An 18,654-nucleotide genomic window follows, 5' to 3' on the forward strand; every position below is an offset into this window, starting at 1 on the left:
TTGGAGAGAGGGAGAGGGATGGTGTGCCGAGAATGCGCCACCGGGTAGTTTCGTTCTGTCTTTTATACTTGCGTCGGTGCACAGTAGTGAGAAACGGCTGGAGGCGAGCTCTGTGCATTTAAATCAGCTTTCGCTTCATTTGGTCTCTCTCTCTTAAATGAATACTGTGGAATGAAAGAAAATCCAGGTACTTGTTTTTGCATTTATCTTCAAGGGAGATTATAGTTTTTCATTTTGCTACACTATCTATAGCTCCATAACTCCAGAAACCTATTATTCTAAGAATAAAATATGCACCCTGTCATTACGTTTAATAAACGTAAATTCATACTTATTTAATTAAGAGCAATGCATATAGTTTATGTGAATAATACTTAAAGGTTTTCCTCCTCTCTATAGAGGTTTACCTTGCTCAAAATTTGCTGTTTTATTCTTGAGAGCATCTCCTTATGGAGGATATATTAATGTTCTTATTTTCATATAATTTAGATGTCATAAGTACTTGGAATATCCAATATATCTATTTTGTGTTTCATTAAGACAAATACTCATTAGTTCTTTTTAGTCTTTTTGGTGACTCCTCTCCCTATATTCTGTCAAAGAAAAAAGTGACCCTGAAATGACAGATGGTATTTCTACTGCTAATACCTGTAAACCAATGACTTTTTTGTATGTCCTAAGTGTAAATCCATGTATTATATAATCTTACCTAAGTTTATCAAGTTTTATGCTATAGGTGATGTGGGGTCGGTGAGCTGAGGAGTCGAAGAAAGATTTCTTGGACTCTCAAGGTCTGGCAGTGGTGCTCTTTTATTTAGAGAATAGTACAGAATAGCATGGGGACAGGACCCATGGGCATTCAGAGCTCCTGCTGCTGCATGGGGACAGGACCCATGGGCGGTGAAGAGCTGTTGCTGCTGCTTCATGGGGACAGGACCCATGGGCAGTCAGAACTCCTGCTGCTGCCCTGAGTTGAGGGTTAGGGCTAATTTTATAAGGCATGGGTACGTGACTTATTTTTACTGGAAAAAGAAAAGATGATGTAAAAAGTCATTAAATGATTTCAGTGCAGATGGGGTCTGGTTATTGTGCAGTCATATAACTTTTAGATACGAATCTGGCCATATAGATCGGCATGTAGGTGAGGATGCCCTGGGCTTCTCTCCCTGGGGCAGCCCTAATTCACACCATAAAAAAAATCCACCGGGTCATATAGTTTGGCATGTAGACCAGGACACCTTGGGCTTCTCTAGCTGGGGCAGCCTTAATCCACATCATAGGGATGTAAAACACGGCTATTAGCCTTATACGGTGTTCTTAAATTGATTATGCTTGCTGTAAGATTTCAGTGCTGTGTCCTTTTGCTCTACTTTTCCCTTGGTCTGTTCAAGTTTGCATAAAAACTATCTCATATCTCTTGTTTAACTTCTGTAGTAATCTAGGAAATTAAATTGATATATCTCTTTTTATCTACTAAAATTGCAAAGACCAAGAAAAAAATTATTGAAGAATGTTTAATAACATGGAAAAATGTTCACAATTAATACGTGAAAAAAGTAGGTCACTGAAGCAATATTGTTCCAGTTTTATAAAAATAAAAAAGGTATGTAAATATGTATGGAAAACAGAATAAAAGGACACACTGAAATATTGGTGGTGATTATCTCTGGCTGGTGGCATTAAAGAGGATTTTATTTTTCTTTATTTAAAAAATTTCCATAATGAATATACATATGATAAAAATATATTTAAATATAAATTATCATATTTAAATACCTAAAAGTATATATTTACATAAAAGTACAAATATATTTATCAACAATGATAAATATTTATATAAATATATACATTTTGTAGTTTAAACAATTATAAAGAATAATGCCCCCTAAATGTTTACAGAACTTTCTTCTCCCAAGACAAACTTAAGTCCTTTGGTAAAGATTTTCTGTGCACACTGGCAACATCCTTTGTGAGGATTGTTTTGCACCTCATGCTCTCTCCCCGAGCTGAGTGAGCAGCCCCTATTTTACATAAATTGGAAACAGAAGGAAGATGGTAAATGAGCATGCCCAGATCAATGTGAAGAGCAGCAAGAATGAAACAAATGTATGGCTCAGTACTGTTTCTTATGCAACATCATTTTCCTGACCCCCATCAGTGGCAGTTTGTTGTCCCTAATCCGAGGTTGGTGTGGAAAGGATTTTAGTAGCTATAATAATTTATCATCAGTGCTGTAAATATGGATTTCAGTGGTTACAGTATTTAGGAAAAATAGAAACAGACTGAGGCACATAAATTGTTACAGCTGTGAAATGTGAAGTCTGCAGGACTTTAAATTGCCCTGAGGAAGGTGGCGGGGGTGGGGGTGGGTGGAGGGGTGTTCTGTTTTTCTCTCAGGTCCAGGTTGTCTGAGGCTAGTATCAGCATTTGAAAAAGGCTGCTGAGTATAGGTATTTCGAGGAATTGGCTCCCCTGTGTAAGAAATGTTAGGAGGAAGTTTACCTGCTACATTTTCTCCTTTAGTCATGCTAAGTTCTTTCCTGGCATTGAGCACGGTGGCTGTTTATTTATACCTCTCTCCTGTTTGCTTTTGGCTTTACTTTTTGAGGCCTTAATTATAACAGCCAGCAGAGAGTAAATTTGCCTTTCCTCTGCCTTTTAGTTCTATTTAGGCCCTCAAAAGATTGGAGTGTCCACTCACATTGGTTTTTAAGGGGGAAAAGGTAGTAGATAATGACTCATTAGTAGACTTCAGCTCAAACTGCTGCTGTTCAAGGTTAAAGACTCATTGGGCCATGCTGACCCTACATTGCTTGGATTTCAGAACAGATCTGTGGTTTGGCACTCATGACTTTTTCCTTCTCCCCTTCCCTTCTCTGCTTTAGGCATCAAAAGCCTTTCACTAGCTTGCCCACCACTCATGGCAGAAAGGTGGCTGTTACCTTTCAGATAAAGCACAGCTGGGACCAGACTTTTGACCTAGATTTGTGGTCCCTATATCACAGTAAAAGATATTTACACAGGCACTAAGCAGTAATATTAGAAGCATTTCCTTTCAAATAAAAGAGGAATCTCCAGAACATTGGAGACTGCTGGTTATTGTTGCTGCATGTCAGATCACCCCCAAACTTAGTGGCTTAAAATAGCAACAACCATTGTATTATCTCTTCCAATTTCTGCAGGTCAGGAAGCCAGGAGTGGAGTCACTGGCTGGTTCTGGCTTGAGGGTGTAGGGAGGAAGAAATATTGCTCTACTCTTCTAGGTTCTTCTGGCTAGTCTAAGAATTAAAGTGACATGAGACAGTAACCAGAGAAAATCGAACAAATTTAATAACATGTTTACATGGGAGAAACCTAGGGAAACTGAGTAACTTGCCAAAATAGCCAAAGCCACCACCTTAAATACCATCTTCAGCTAAAGACAAAGGAGGATGTTGGGGGTAGTGGTTTGGGACTTCAAAGAGGAGGGAGGCAATTCACATGGAGATGGAAAAGCAAATGTTTGGTAAACGATGTTTGTCATGCCTTGCACAGGCAATGAGACATAGAGAGGACTTTGATCAAATGGGCCTTGCTAGGTTCCTCTCTGTCTACCACACCTTGTTCATCTTATACTATAGTTATCTATGGTGATAGCTTCTTCCTGGAACAAGCCTATTGTCTTAAGTTATTTTAGGCAGTTAAGGGGAAGATCAAAGTTTCTTGCTAAGTCTTTTGTTCTTAAGAATATTCAAACCAAAGAGACATATTTGGGGTAGCAAACTGTGCTCTCCTACATTCCCACCTTTGAAACGTCAAGAAGTTTCACAGTCCAGAAGCTGAGTTGGTAGATTGTTCCATCTCATTGAACCAGTCTCTTAGTCCTGTCAATAGGTCAGTCCAGTTAAATTAATTTTAGGAAGCAGCAGTGCAGGTGAGCTCCCAAAGTTAGGCCTATATTGCATAAGCAAGCAATCAGGTATTTAATAAGAGGCATTCTATGGAAACAAAAAGAAAAAGTTAATGGTTGGAGCAAATTATAAACCAGTTTCTGAGCCCAGGGGACAGCCAGTCAGGAAGATTTCTGGATGTCAGGGTTGAAGCATCTTTTGTAGTTTGAAATGTCTCTGATGATATCATTGGGTGTTCAGTTATCTTTCTAAGTAGCTTACTCAGCAAAAGCCATGAAGGTTGCCTAAGTATGGTCTGTCATGGTGATCTTTTTAAAGTTTATATTGAGTTTCCAAGCTTTAGCTTTCAGGGCTTCAGAAAAAAGGGGATTTAGTTCTCAGTGATTCCAGATCAAAAGGATGGAAAAAATTGAAAATGTTAGTTTGGAGATTTGTAGCCACATATTTAGGAACCTAGAAGAATTTAGGATCCATACAGTTTACAGGTGGAAAGCGAAAACCTCAAAGACAATTAACAGAACTAGAATCTAATGTCAACACAGGTATGCTACTGAAACCTAATTTTTCCCTCAAAATCACCCTCATTTCTACCAAAGATAGCCAAATTAAGAGTAATTTGTTTGCAAAATGTTTTTTAACAAAGTTGGCCTGTTTATTTACATACATACAGCAAGAGTGCTGATTGATCATATAGGATCTTTTAAATCTGCTTTGCTGGAACTGTTCATGAGGAATTTCAGATTGAACTTTTAAAGGCCTCTCGAGGCCAGGAAAGCCAACCTAAGGACTTGTCATCAGACTCTGCCTGTAATACCTGTAGATTTGAGGGAATGCCTCTCTTCTCAAGGTCCCCAAAATATCTTGAGGTTCTTTTACCTGCCAGGAAGTGACCTTCTTTACTCACTTGGTAAGTTTGCTGGGAACCCTGTAAGCAAAGTACCAGGCTGATATTTCCAAGGCCCTTTATTTGTTCCATAAAGTCAACCTTTGTTCCTTAATGCTGCCTGGTAGTATTTGAGTCTATGCATGTCTCTCTTAAATATGATATTTCAGTCAAAGCCTTGGTAATATAACCAATGTTGGCAATTGTGTCCTATTACAAGGAGAACAGATTATTTTATTTTATTTTATTGAGTTCATGTTGGCTTATAACATTGTGTAAATTTCAGGTGTACATTACTTTATTACAGTTTCTGTAGAGACTGCATCATGTTCACCACCAGTAGTGTAGTTTTTAACTGTCACCATACATATGTGTCCCTTTAGCTCTTTTGCCCCTCCCCACCACCTTTCTCCTCCAGTAACCACTAATGTATTCTCCTTATCTATGTGTTTTTTTGTTTATCTTCAACATGTGAGTGAAATCACACAGTTGTTGTCTTTCTCTGTCTGACTTATTTCTCTTAGCATAATACCTTCAAGGTCCATCCACGTTGTCACAAATGGCATGATTTTGTGTTTTTTTTTTTTGGCTGACTAGTTATCCATTGTATATTTACACCCCATCTTCTTTATCCATTCATCCATTGGTGGGCACTTGGGTTGCTTCCACATCTTGGCTATTGTGAATAATGCTGCAATGAACATAGGGGTGCATAAATCTTTTTGAATTATTGATTTTCATGTTCTTTGGATGAATACTCAGTAGTGGAATAGCTGGATCATATGGTATTCCTATTTTTAATTTTTTGAGAAATCTCCATACTGTTTTTCATAGTGGCTGCACCAGTTTGCATTTCCACCAGCAGTGTATGAGGGTTCCCTTTAAGGAGAACAAATTCTTATTAAACTTATGTAAAGAACTAAATTGCCATGAAAATAAGAATACTCATTTACTAAGAGTTTCCAAATTCTGGAGGGATCAGGTAGGAAGAAAAAGATAAATGTTTCAATTCTACTTACAAAGGTATAATTTGCCAAATTGCTGTAAGTCATAGTTAGCTTAAGAGAAAAGAGGAAAAGATTTCCTTAAATCTGGAAAACCAAAACATGCTTAAAAAGCAATGTTTCAAATAAGTCACAAAAGTTATAATCATCTTCATCAGTTCATTCAGTCCTATATAATCAATTCTTGATCTTTTGTTAGCAGTTTTATGAAGCCATCAGTTTCTCTGTTAGAGTTCTGTAATTTCTTACCCAGTTCAGTTTTATGATCTTATGGTTTATTAGAAACCTGGATTGTAGAGTAAGTGTCAGATTCCTTTTTGTGAATCTCTCAGAAGATGAAACATATTTGCAAAATCATCAGAGTAAAAGAATAACTGTCTGTAAATGACAAAAGACTTACAATGGTGTGGTTAAAGATCTGACTACAATGCAAGTGACAGGGAAATTTTGTTATTTTTGTAACATTTTAAGATAATGACTAGAATTATATTAGGACATATCAGATTTTTAGGAATTTTATATCAATTTTTAAAGAAAATGTATATTAACAACATTTACCCATGTACTGTAACCTAAGGAGGTTTATCATCATTTTTTGACAGTGATTCCCATGCAATTTAACATACTAAATAAGCCTAATTAGTTTAGTATCTCCCTCTTTGTAGGAAAGAACAAATTCTTTGAAAGTCTCAGGGGCCCACTGGAAATTCTCAAAGTTACTTTCATATCAAAAGAAAGACTTTGTTTATGGTTTGAATTTTGGGAAGTTTGTCAAAAAGTATCAAAAGATTTTAAAACTCTTAGTCAGATAGGATCATAGATCACTGTGAAACAATGCTTAGTTATTCATTTAACCAAAGTGACAAGGGAAGATGTTAAAGGCAAACACAGAAAGTGAAGTGTTAAAAAACCTTAGCTGTCTTAATAGACAGGCCTCAGCATTTAGAACATAGTAAATTATTTTGACAAAATTTAAGAATCCTTGCCTTTTAGGTAGACTTACTGAAAAATAAGGAAAAACCTTTCATAATCTTGTTATCAAGAGCAGACTAAAAGTCCAAGAAAATCATCCTTTTAAGAGAGAGAAAACCAAATCCTAATTTGGCAGTAGTTTACTTTTATATTAAAGCTCATTTGCTTTCTTAAATTCATTCCAATCTTAGCCAACTTGACCATGTACAAAACTCTTTTCTCAGGGTTCCTCTCCCAAAAACCTTCTGTAACTTTCTTTTTTACATTCAAAATTTGTCCCATGCTTTCCCTCATTCTTAGCCTATCCTTAGGGCAAAAAATACTTTCCTCTTTCCCATGACCAGTATTACGTTAGGACAAATTTGCTTTCTTAACAAAACAAACAAACAAAAATATCTCCATTCTTTATACCTTCTTTTACTGAAAACATGCAATAGGTCTGTCATTTAACTTAATTTAGCAAAACTTTAAGGTTTCAAGTTACCAAAATGATTTTGGAAGCTATTTTAAGGACACATGCCATAAAATATAATTATTTTTATGTGTAACAATATAATTATTGTTAAATAAATATTATTGTTATCTGTAAACTCTTATCTCACTTACATCTATCTAAATCATTTGCTCCCAACAATTATGTTTAGATTATCCACAAAAACTTCATGAGACATTAGACAAAATTAGCTATCACTCCAAGTTATTTTTACTGAGAAATTTTATAACAGAGATAACGTAAGCTTATTTGACTAATAAATCCAAGTAGAATAAAGGCTGTATGTCTGCATTATGTCCAGTGCTGAGGACATAACTTTTAAGACATGCCTATTTCAATCAAATCAACAAACTTATGTAAGCTTTTATTTACCAAAGATTATTTTATATCATGTTAACTTGAAAAAACATTTGGGTTATTTTCCATTATACTTAGAAATAATTTATATAAGTGCTTACCTTAAACCAATTAAATAGAACTCTTAATTTTGGCCATACCATCTGGGGGTAGAAAAATATCTCACATTTACAACATGTATATGTAGACATACATGAACACATAGACATAGACACTATAGCTTCTGTTAAATTTTTGCTATAAATTAGGTAAGATACAAAACTCACTTGTTTATAAAAGAATAATTGGATCCAAATTTTATTTTAGCAGTTGGAGAGAGTTAAGTTCACCTATTAAGTCATTATACTAATATTTGTGGAGAGGACTTTTAAGTTTTTTTTTTAAAAAAATTGCCAAATTTCCAAATATTTCCTCTTTCTCTCTCTCTCTCTCTTTTTTTTAGGTTGCATTGATTGAGCTAACTGGGATCAGTCTCAGGCCATTGTGGGCTGTGTTTACATTTCTGATTTTGTTGAGATTTGCAAGACAAAGGTAGTTGCTTTTAATTTCTCAAATAAGTGGGGTTTAGCCTGAATGATATCAAAAGGCTGATCCACTCATCCAGTTACATTTTCTTCAGTTTGCTTCTTTATATCAGGGAGGTTTTTAACTACAAGGTAAATCAAGAGTTTTTTTAAGTTCTAAAACTTCAGGACAATGTGCCATACCTTTAAAAAGTCTGCACAAAGTATTTAACAAAGACCCTCTTCCCGAGTGCACAGTTGAGCCCTAGACTAATTCACCTTGGGGTTTGGCTTCCATTATCTTTCCTATTAGCTGTGGAATATCAGCCACCAGTTTCTGTCTCTCAATGTTTGGGCTCAGGCAATCTTATTGACTCCTTTTAGCATGTTTAATTAACATTGCATAAAGAGTGGATTTATATGCCCTCTGTTTTACAATATCAGGCAGGGGAAATGTTCCCCGGTGAGACACCATGTCTATCCCCATAATACAACCCATATATATAATCAGGCAGAAGAGATATAGTCACTTCACATAAAGCCCATTTAAATACACCAATTCTTGTATGGAGTTTCATCTTAGTTCCATCAACTCTTATACCTCTAACCATAGCTTCTATTAGGATTTCATCAACAAGTCTCAATCTTATAATATTGGGTAGGGGAAGCATTCCTGGCCAGACATATGGGGCATCTATTCCCATAAAACACTCAGGCAAAGTTGACGTAACTGCTTCATATAATACTAGCTCAAACATTCCAACCTTTATAATCCTATAAACTCTTACACTTTTATGTTTTCTCAATCTAATTGTAGCCTGAGTCAGTGTCCTATCAGTGGGTTTTGGTAGCATAGCTCATGGGGTTCCTGCATCAGGGAGTCTCAGAAATTTCTCCTCTCCATCTCCCAGTCATTTTACCCATTCCTGTGTAAAAGGCTTTGAGTCCCCAGGGAGGGGTTGAGGGGTTGAGCCAAGAGACCCTGGCCTTTTTGTCAATCTTTAACTTGATTAACTGGCTTCACTGTTGCACTAAGCGATTGTTGGTCAGGCTTCTCATTGTGATCTCTGCCTTCCAGCTTTTAAATTTCTCCAAACTAGGGTAAATAGACCAGACTAGTTTGGGGCCCTTTAATGTTGGGTTGACTAGCATGGGGTTCCTTTGGCCTCCCCAATCTTAGGGAATAGTGTATTAAAACCTTTGTTTTAACTCTATTAATGTCCATTTTATTCATCCTATTTTTTTTTTTGTTGCTTTGTCTCCCCAAATCCCCCCAGTACATAGCTGTATATTTTAGTTGTGGGTCCTTCTGGTTGTGGCATGTGGGATGCCACCTCAACATTGCCTGATGAGTGGTGCCATGTCTGCGCCCAGGGTCCAAACTGGCGAAACCCTGGGCCGCCAAAGCGGAGTGCACGAACTTAACCACATGGCCACGGGGCTGGCCCCCATTCTATTTTTTAATAACCATCTAAAGATTTCCATCCTGCTAGGATGAGTCCCATGACTCTTTCCTTTCTGATTTCTCTTTGTTTTTGCCCCTTCCAATATTTGCTTTATTTACCTTGTTTCCTAATAACCTTTAAAAAAATTTCCACCTTGTTGGGAGGTGTCCCTTGATTCTCCCCTCAGTTTATTACCATTCTCTTGTTAATTAATTTAATGCTTCATTAGTGTCTGTAAGACCATAAGAGGAAGCTGAGACCCCAAATTCAATTAAGTTCTCAAGGCTAATTGTTATTTCTTTGTATTTCTTTTTAATTTGGTCTTTCCATAGGTATTAATAAAACTGCTGTTTATGATGAGAGCTCTCTAAAAATTTTTCCAATTTAGAAGTTTTTCCAATTTAAAGATCCATTATTTGGCCATTGATGAGTAGAATCTTAATAGCGACTTAAACCAATAAGCCTTTTATGGCTTAACCATGGAGATATGAGTTGTCCCCATAAGTCAATGCAAAAGAAGCAGACCTCAGAAGATCCAGAAAGTTCACTCCCAAAAATAGTCTAAGAAAGCAAAGGCCTTTGTTGCACAGGTGGTCAGGATGGTGTAGTGAAAACAGCATTAGCAAGCAATGAAGGTTGAGACAACAAAGACCCCTTATGGACTGGGATCCCTTATGATAAACTCTCCTGAGAGTTGACACAGCCAGACAAAGAGAGTGCATCTCGGAACCCCAGGCTGTTCAACTTGCTGCTGAGATGCATGCTGATATGTGCATCTTGGATGGTGGAGATCAGAGAGGATATTTTCACTGGTCACAAAGCCAAGCTTTCAAGACAGATCTAGATGAAAGGGAAAACCTCATCTGATTTTTTTCTTATATGCACATAGCAGCTTTAGCTAAGCTTTGGGTCTCTTGGAGCCAAACTAACACCTAAGAGGGATGTGCCATGGAGTTGGGGATTGTGTGTTATCTTCTTGAGGTGGTGATTGCCCTAATGGCTCTTAAATGCTTGATCCATGCGCACCAGTTTTGTAGCTTTGGTTTCCAAGATGTCCCTTAGCAATAGCTTTTAATTCCTGTGCATATTAACCCATAGCAAAGTTTGTCATCAGACTGTGGGGCAGGCCCAGACAACAGGTTTATAGGGCTTATGCCTATGTCTTGCCCTATGGTTTTTCTTTTTTATGACAAATGACACAAATGACAGAGACAGGGAAAAACGGGGACCATCTCTAGGAGGAGAAGGATCAATAACAACCAAAGAGTTCTCAAACCAAATTTCCCAGAATCACCGAGTCCGAGAAACTAGCTTCACAAATATTTTCTCCTGCTAGTCTAAATTTAGAAAAGGAAAAAACTCACCACTCCTACTTCCACTGGACCCTACAGGCAGAGATTTGGGAAACTGACTGGTAAGAACTCTTACCTCCTGCTGGCTGTTGTCAGAGGTCCAAAATCTCTCAGTTGCACTAGTGTTGGAGCATGTATTATCCAGTCAGTTAAGTTTTCTTCCATCCTCATTGCCAACTGTAGGGAGGAAGAAAATTTTCTCTACCCTTCTAGGTTCTTCTGGCTGGTCTGAAAATTAAAGTGACATGAGACAGAGTAACAGGAGAAAATTGAACAAATTTAATAATATGTATAAATGGGAGAAACCCAGGAAAACTGAGTAACTTGCCAAAGTGGCCGAAGCTAACACTTTAAATACCATCTTCAGCTACAGACAAAGAAAGATGTTGGGGATAGTAGTTTGAGGCTTCAAAGGGGAGGAAGGCAATTCACATGGAGATGGAAAAGCAAATGTTTGGTAAACAAATGTTTGCCGTGTCTTGCAGAGACAATGAGACATGAACAGGACTCTGATCAAATGGACCTTGCTAGGTTCCTCCCTGTCTACCACACCTAGTTCATATTATACTATAGTTATCTGTGGTGATAGCTCCTTCCTGGAACAGACCTTCTATCTTAAATTCTTTTAGGCAGTTAGAGGGAAGTTCAAAGTTTCTTCCTGAGTGTTTTGTTCTTAAAAATATTCAAGCCAAAGAGACACATTTTGGGGTAACAAATTCTGCTCCCCTATAAGGGCATCTCCTATGGTGTTTGGGGAGCTGGAGAGGCATCTGTATCCATGAGTCTCAGATGGCTCCATGTGTTTTTTTTGCATGGGCTCCCTCAACAGCAAGGCGGCCTACTTTCATGGTGGCTGAAAGCTTCAAAGAGAATATTCTAGAAAGCAAGGCAGAAGCTCGTGACCTTTATGACCTAGACGTGGAAGTTACTTCTGCAGTGATCTATTGATCAGGACAGTCACACCTTCTCCTTCCCTGCTTGTAGGGTGGAGACCCCACTCAATGGGAAGAATGCCCACCTCACATGAGGACACCAGTTATATTGGACTAGGGCCCACTCTAATGGCCTCATATTAACTTGGTTCAGTCTGCAAGGATGCTATTTCCAAGTAAGTTCACATCTTGAGGTACTGGAGGGTTAGAACTTCAACATATCTTTTTGGGGGAATATAACTCAACACGTAACAGTAATATAATGCATCAAGCTATTATTAATAATTTTCCTCTTAGTATGAATTCTTATTCTTTTCTTTAAAATATATTATATTATATATAGTTTTTACTTAAAAAGTAGTTAATGGTCATGGGAAAAAAAGGAAAAAAACCCCTTACGTAATATAAAAGGGTGTACAATTCAAGGCATATCTTTATCTCAGCCCTGTCCTCTAGCTCCCTCACTGGAAGCAATCATTTTAATGGTCTTTTTGGGACTCTCCTCTTGGAAACTTTCTACATACCTCAGTATTTGCATCTATGTTCATCAGTGATATTGGCCTGTAGTTTTCCTACTTTGAGTTGTCCTTGTCAGGTTTTGGGATCAGGGTGATGTTGGCTTCATAGAATGTGTTAGGGAGTGCTCCATCTTCCTCAATTTTCTGTAATAGTTTGAGAAAGATAGGTATTAAATCTTCTTTGAATGTTTGGTAGAATTCTTGTATTCTCTTTCTTAATGTGGGACTCCCCAATTTGCATAAGCCTCAGGCCCCACTAGATTGAGATCCACCCCATATTGGCTTAAATAAGTGCTATTGTGGGTGACTTGAGAACTCTGGGCTCTGGATGGATGGGAGGTGAGAAGGAGAAAGGGGGTGAAAGGGAGGAAGAAAGGAACAGAGATTAATTTTGCCTTTGTCACAGTTTTCCCTCCGGCTGGCTTTGGTGGTTAGGGCATCAGACATCATTTGTTAAATGCCCATTGGATGTGTTACAAGGCAATGTGGGAGACTTAAAAACTGAAGATATGGGTCTTTGTTCTCAGAAAGGTTTAACTGTCTCATTGGGAAGACAAGCACACCAAACACTGCTGAAAATCCTAAACAAGTTAAAATGAAAACTAACTCAGTGCAAAATGCATGAGATTATCATGTCATGAACGGCACAGTGGGGATCAATGTGGGGCAGAGCTTCAAACTGACCTCCGTCAGCTGCTCGGAGCCCTGTCTGATGATGAGCTTGTGACTGGGAGCTCCTGAAATGTGGTTATTCTGCCTGTATTGACCTGGGTTCGCTGCTAGTCATGTGTGATGGACGGATGCTGCTGAAGATGGATTGTGGCAATGAACCTGCACGGTTGTTCCAGGTGAAACTAAGGATGCAAACAGCTAGCCATGCAGGTAGAAGAATGTTATAGCAGATGTGGCAATGCAGCAGACAGACAAATTGCATGAGCAGCAGTCTTGGAGCAAAGAGGCAGAGCCTGGTGAAGAGCTTTCAAATTGAGGTCATTCCTCCCCAACCGGGTTATGATTCCTTTTTCATCTAAGCTTATAAGTGGAGAAGACGGTCGGACCACCAGTGGCTCCTTTGTGGTAATAATACTGAAGAATAGGGTAATGTTATTTTCCGTGTCATAGTGGGCTTTGCTGATATGTAGTTGGGTCTGGGGTTAGGTATCTTTTCATATCTGTCACACGTAATGAGTCGTTCTACAGCAGGGTTCTACTCTTTTGTCTTTGTTCTTTGCTGTACAACTGTTTTGCTGAAGTTGATTATAGTCATGATTTTCAAGGTCTATATTTCTTTAACGTATCCTAGTTTTTTGGCTATTATAGAATTGATGAAGGTACTTTTCCAGGAAGGTCAATGTAAATAATTAATTATCTCAATGGCACAATTCCTTTTGAGGGAGGAAATTGCTTTTGTTTGGGAAAAACAAACAAACTCCAGCTAAGTCACTAGAGGTAGGAGGGCAAAGCCTGAACAACCCAGGAGAATGGCTTATAGCAAGTTCACTGTCTGGCAGGGTGGGTGGGTAGGTGAGGGGTGTAGGAGATGTGGAGGTGCTCAGGAGGAAGGCTGGGGTATACCTGAAGCTGGAGGCTGGACATGTGCAGTGGAAGAGTCATGGAACGATCCCCCAGGTGTGAGATGAGTGGAGAGCCTGGGAGTGGGGATGCCTAGCGTTCATTTGGAAATTGTCTTCCCTCTTTTGGCCTCTGAGGAGGTCTGCCATACTCATGAGCCACGTTGTTGTCTCCTGGAATTTGAGCGATGGGCAGTGTTGTACATCTGGTCCCCTCAGAGGGAAAAGCTCAGAGCTGGAGGGGCTCTTGAGCCCTTCAGCCCCTGGGGGGCTGCAGAAATCTTGCGGAGGGCACAGAATTGGTGCTTGGGCCAGATTCATCTAGATCTCCAGAGGCTAGCGCATCACAGCTGACTTCTGGGTATCTCATTGCATGGGGTGTGAGAATAAATTAGCAAAGATGATTCCAGAACCATCCCTGAAGCAAATCTTTTTATGGACATGCTCATACTTTTTAAGGTTTTTTGAAGGTTGGACTATAGGATTCATTTTATTTATGCCCTTACGTTGTTAAGGGGAAACACCTATGTCTTGCTCTGGCCCAATGCTGAGTATATTAGGCAATTAAAAATGCTTATTAATGGAATAATCTTTTCATAAGACTAAATTCTATGTAATCTCCATTTTATTACCTTTAGAGTTAATAATGCAGTGGGTGGAATATTTGATTTTCCTCTTGCTGAGAAAATTAGTCTTAGAACCCTTGGGTATTCAGTACCCTTTTCCCAGGCTTGTGTAGACCTAAAAATTTAAAAATGAGAAATCCCTTCCAGTCACATCATTTACCTTTAAACTATGTTCTACCTGCTTAAAGACAAAATTTAGAGAGAGTAATAAAATGCAGCGTATTTAACTTCCTTCTGAACATGTTGAAGCATCTGCATCATGATTACATTTGTTCACCAACTTCATAATGATTTTGGGACTTAATTTTATTTTTGTTAGAATTCTAGATTCTTCCTTTTAAAGCTAAACGTGTAGAGAGGTGCCGCCAAGGGAAAAGACAGACGCTCATTCATTGAGGATGTTAGTCACGTCCTGTGTTTGCGACTCCCCATTGCCATTTCATTGGCTTATATATGCTTTAAGGGTGTTAATGAATAACAGAAATAGGTTTCCACTCTCAAAAAAGAGCTTTGGCGTTTCTGGCCTCGTTAAGGCATCTGAACAAGAAACTGGGTCACTGCCTAGGGTCCTCTGTAGTGGTGGTTGGGTGGGGCGGGGAGAGGCTGGCAAAGTTTCACCTTGGGAGTTTTAATTATGTCTTGGTCACTGTGTGCAAATATATGCCCAATGAACTAATGTTTTAAATCTTATAAAAATTTAACAATGGCTAATAATGTATTCTTACCTTCTCGATCTCCTTTTAGAACTGGGAAATCACATTAGATGAGAGTGGAATACTGATGAGTTGGTAGTTTTTCCTTAAGTGTGTTACACAGGACAGCTCCATTATAAGGGAATCCCTTGGATATAAAAATGTATTCTTGAAGTGGAATTTCTTAAAAACAGACTTTGAAAGTCAAATTTTTAGGCCACTGGCACCAAAATGAAGTAAAATAGGGTCCAGCACATCATTAGTAAATTACTAAGTGCACAGAAATTCAGTTAAAATTTTTATGTTTTGGTCAAAGGCTAAAAAGCAAAGATTAGACGCAAATGATCTTTTAAAACAAGAATGTAAAAATTCTGAAAAGAGATGTCACGGGCTTCCTTTCATTCTCACCTTTATCTCTGTTCTCTGAATTTCTTAAATGTGCTGTGTGCAGTTTTGTGAGTAATCTGGGAACGTGGCGGAGGTTTTGGTTGGGGCCTGGGATTTGTATGCTTGTGGAGGAGACCATGAGGATAATCAGTCATCTTCGGCGGAATGTTGGGGTTGTGAAGAATTCCCAGCAATTCAGAGATGCGCAGTTCAGCTCAGCAATGTCTATTCCTGCACCTGACCCATCTTTTGAAGATGCACACCAAACTGTTCGTTCCATCAAGTAGAGAGCCCCTCTCTTTTTTTTTTTGAGGAAGATTAGCCCTGAGCTAACTCCTGCCAATCCTCCTCTTTTTGCTGAGGAAGACTGGCCCTGAGCTAACATCCGTGCCCATCTTCCTCTACTTTCTACGTGGGACGCCTACCACAGCATGGCTTCGCCAAGTGGTACCATGTCCACACCCGGGATCCGAACCGGCGCATCCCGGGCCGCTGAAGCAGAACATGGAAATTTAACCGCTGCACCACCGGGCTGGCCCCGAGAGCCCCCTTTAACACGACTTGGCAATGGCAGTGACATGAACAATATTATTTTAAAGCAATTTAATCCCGACGATTTAAAAAATACCTGTTTCCTGGAAGGTTGCTAAAGGAGTGAGCTGACTGGGCAAAATGAACTTTCGGCGCATTCTCTGTGCATTTGTAACACTGCTTTCCAGCTCTTTGGGGTTGTCTTCATCTCCTGAACAGCGCTTGCTTTATTTATATTAAGATTACTTTTTTCAAAAGTCTGTTAATTCCTGCTTTGTGTACTGGAGGATACTGCAGCGAAAAAAAGGATTTTGCTTAATGCTTGTTACATATGACACCCAAACGTCTTTACAAAACTTAATCCTGACCGTGTTTTTAAGAGATAAAGACGCATTCACTACTTTTGCAAATGGGGATTTTTGCCTGAAGTCTGTGTTGAGGGACAGAGGAAGAGAAAGAAACAGTTCTCTTCCTGTTTTTAGGCTTCCTGAGTTTCCACATGTGTTTGTGTCTGCTTCCTCGACCCGTAAAGCCCAGTAGTAGAAAAAAGAAGAGCTCTGCCTCACATCCCTCTCTTCTGCCTTCCAGCACCTCCCTCCTTTCTCTCCCCACTCTTCTCATTCCGCCAGGCTTCTTCCTGCTCCCTTCTCCTCTTCCACCTCCTCCTCTCCCTTTTCCTTTCCTTCCTTTCCCCTAACCCCTGCCAGTCCCCATGGGTCTTGGTCTACCTGAAAAGCACGGCTCTATCCAGAGGGGACGATGCAGGTGACCCCCTCCTCCTCAGGGCTGAGCATGGCCGTCTGCAGAAGTAGACTTCGCGTGTTCCTACAGCCTTGGTCTTGAAGGAGACAAACTCAAAGAGTGCGAACTAATATTTAAGTTTTCTCATACTTTCAGCTTGGGTGTGACATACACTCCTCCTCCCTGCCCCCCTTTTTTTACAGTTTGGTTTTCTTTTGCTTAGTTAAAAAAAAAAATGATGACTTTCATGCTGGTCAGGTTGAGGCACGCTCGAGAGAGGTGAAGTCCACACTTGTAGGTAGAGGTGTAAATCCAGCCCCTGGTCACCTATTGTGCTCTGGGAGGGTGGGCAGCCAGCTTGAGGATTCAGAAAAAAAAATTGATAGCCTCTTATTTAAGACATTTTACCTGCCTGTTTCTGGATTCTTGCAGTTAATTTATTTGGGATTAACCATTTCAATATTTTTAATCTATTTTCCAGCTTACGTTTTTCCTTTTCCTTTTTTAAAAAACCAGACTGTCTTTAATAATAAAATCTTGGAGGCATCAAACAACTTAAATTTGTGTTTTTTTTTTTTTCCTGAGGAAGATTTGCCCTGAGCTAACATCTATGCCAATCTTCCTCTATTGCGTATGTGGGCTGCCACCACAACATGGCTGCCAATAAGTGGTGTAGGTCCGTGCCCAGGAACTGAACCCTGGGCCACTGAAGCAGAGTGTGCCAAACTTAACCACTAGGCCACAGAGTGGCCCCCTTGAGAAATTTTTTTAAAGCAAATGTGTGTTGTTCCTTTGTGGCACACAATTTCCTCTCTGCCTCCCTCCCTCCCTCCCTCCCTCCCTCCCTTCCTTTTCCTTTATGTTCTGTATTTATTTTTTCTCTTGTTTTATTAGTTAAGAACACAGACTCTTGAGGCAGATTCCCTGGTTCTGAATCCTGGCTCCACTGCTCATTAGCTGTGTGACCTCGAGTAGGTAACTTGACCTCTCTGTGCTTCCGTGTGTTTTCATCTATAAAAATGGGGATAGTAATAGTAACTATTTTATAGGCACGTTGTGAGGATTAAGTGAGTTGATATTTAGAGGGCCAAGTAGAGAGTAATACTAGGAAGGAAAATAAAAATAAGACAAAGTAAACTAGGAAATACAGATAAGCAAAAAAACACATGAAAACAAGTCAGCCTACCTCTCAGTCTCAGAAATAATCACTGTCGATAGTCTGTCTCTCTGTGTCTCCACATGTATGTACTTGTAATTTATTTTTTTATTTTTAATTTTTTCTGCAAAAATTGATTCATATTTTTTGGGATCCTGATTTTTTTTCATTTTACAACATATCATAAACAAGTTTCAATTTCATTAAAACGCTTCTTTAACAATTTTTAATGGGCGCATGAATTTCGTTGTATAACTCTGCAGTAAATTATTTTGTGAATCTCTTACTGTGAAGCTGTAAAGATTTTATTGTAAAGTATTTCTCACATTCATAATTACAAAGAAACGTATACTGGCTGTTGCCGTCACAGTATCGCTGTGCTTCTCCGCCCATCCTACAAGCAGCACACCCTCCGCTCCTGGGCTCTTTCTACCTCCTGTGGGCCTCCATTTCTGCCCTGGCTTCATCTGAGAAATGCTGTTCTAGGAGGTTTTTTTGGTTAAGCAGCAAACACACATTCACCCCTCCAAAATAAAGTGAACCGGAACCAAAGACCCCGCAAACGCTCTCTAATAAAAATGCCTCCCTCGCGAGAGTAGGA

At 39.1% G+C, this 18,654-nt stretch overlaps 1 protein-coding gene and 1 long non-coding RNA gene across 3 annotated transcripts in view; one reads left to right on the plus strand and one right to left on the minus strand.

Annotated features, from left to right (window-relative positions):
* The window catches only part of DNAH5 (dynein axonemal heavy chain 5), a 267,264-nt gene that overhangs the window by 692 nt on the left and 247,918 nt on the right, over positions 1-18,654 (plus strand). The gene's annotated exons all lie outside the window — the stretch shown is intronic.
* Positions 5,285-17,067, minus strand: LOC139077862 (uncharacterized). 2 transcript variants are annotated; one of them, XR_011530454.1, is made up of 6 exons: positions 16,885-17,067; positions 16,254-16,447; positions 12,356-12,493; positions 10,976-11,127; positions 7,701-7,742; positions 5,285-5,652 (listed from the first exon to the last, which is right to left on the minus strand). It is a non-coding gene; the product is annotated as an uncharacterized lncRNA (long non-coding RNA). The 2 variants fall into 2 exon arrangements; XR_011530453.1 differs by having other exon boundaries at positions 5,285-5,464; positions 16,885-17,021.

Source organism: Equus przewalskii, chromosome 20 (assembly GCF_037783145.1).
Source record: "Equus przewalskii isolate Varuska chromosome 20, EquPr2, whole genome shotgun sequence".
NCBI classification, from domain to species: Eukaryota; Metazoa; Chordata; class Mammalia; order Perissodactyla; family Equidae; genus Equus; species Equus przewalskii.